Genomic DNA, 1,652 nt, shown 5'->3' on the forward strand with positions numbered 1-1,652 from the left:
CCCCCCCTCCCCCATAGGTCGTGTTTTAGGTCGAGCCGTCCGGAGATATTATTCTAATTAGTGAGTAAGGCCCTTGCTGAAGGTCGCGCCCGCCCGCCGCACGCAGCGAGCATGTCCGCCGCCCGCAGCGCTGCTCGCGCCCTCCACCAGGCTGCCAGCCGGGGGAGTCCCTCCCCGCCTCCGACTTCCGCAAATAATCCGCGAAATCTACCATTTCCCTGCAAAAATAGCCCTGCAGCGGAGCGGTATGGCGGCATCCAGTGCTACGAAAATAATTGCGATTGTTGGAAGACGAATACGGGAAAGAAAAACTGATGTGGACTTGTTCAGAATCATGTTGAAATTGTCTTTATCCTGTAACATTTTCATTAACGGTGTACGCATCCTCTCAATGGGAACCGAGCGCAATTTCCGCTCTTTCTTCCTTCTTTTCCCCCCGCTAGCTCGCGGTGCCCGGGAGGGTGAGGGGGTTGGGGAGTGGGGAGAAGCCGCAGGAGCCGCATGGACGGGAAGGGGGGAGGGGAAGCACGGTGGAAGGGCAGTAAAGGGGCGCAAATTGCATCGTCCCTATTTGGCCTAAAGCCCCCTGAGCGAGGAGCAAAACGAACGCTATTGGCTTCCTTCTCCTCCTCTTCTTCTTTTTTTTTATCTCCATGGTAAGGGTGGTTTTCCGCTCGGGGTACTTCCGCGTCGCGTCTAGTGCATATTTTGCCATATTTTCGACCCTCGCCCTCTCCACAACTAACCCCCCGCCCGCGGGCACCCGCGGGCCTCGCCGCAGGCTGAGGCAGGATGGGAACGAGGAGGGAGGGGGAGGGGGATGGACTGGGTGAACTTTTCCAATTCCACCGGCCACTTTCACGCCTGGGCGCCCGACCGTGGGAAATACCGAGAGAACGCGCGCACACACTCGCACACACACACGCACGGTAGCACAGCGCACCTCAACGCAGAAACGTTGCTCAAATACAAACGGAACACCAGAAAACAAATTCCTGCAACATGCACATGGTAGTGGTGTTCAACTCCCCGGCGAACACTCTTTAGAGTATCCACATTTGAACAACTTCAAAGTGTCAAAACGTGGCATCGTGGCATCCTGACGTTGAACGCTTTTCAGTGTACAACTTAACTGTTGAACCGTTTCCTGTTTTCATTCAAGTATCGAGTCAGACTGTCCCAGTAAAGTGTGTACGCAACGTAGTTGCAACGTGTTGAGGACGCGCTTGCATGTGCGCTAGTTGCACACGTTATTTATCAGTGCGAGTAGTGAAGCGTGAGCAGCGCACGCACGTATCGCACGTTGAAATAAACAGAAGAACACGCCGCGCTCTGTCCCGCCCGACAGGAACTGGAAGCGTGGCGTGTGTAAGACCCGCATAAACAAATGACCGACGGCTGCTGCATCGTTTAGCACATCGCCTCCGCGCGCTTCCCCGCGACAACAACAAGAAGGCCTGCGCGGTAATGCAGGATGACGGCTCGCGGCGGTGGTGAATAGAGGCCCCGCGTTGTCGCAACCGTCTGAAAAATCAACAGAGCAGCACGACGACGTCGCAGCGGTGTGGCGTGGAGGGAGGGACTTTACGAGCTCGAAAATGTCGAGGTGAGAAAAGTGTGGCGCGCTCGGGGGCTGGCTTCCCCCTCGCCCC

The sequence above is a fragment of the Frankliniella occidentalis genome, unplaced genomic scaffold (genome assembly GCF_000697945.3).
Source record: "Frankliniella occidentalis isolate FOCC.00 unplaced genomic scaffold, Focc_3.1 Scaffold310, whole genome shotgun sequence".
NCBI classification, from domain to species: domain Eukaryota; kingdom Metazoa; phylum Arthropoda; class Insecta; order Thysanoptera; family Thripidae; genus Frankliniella; species Frankliniella occidentalis.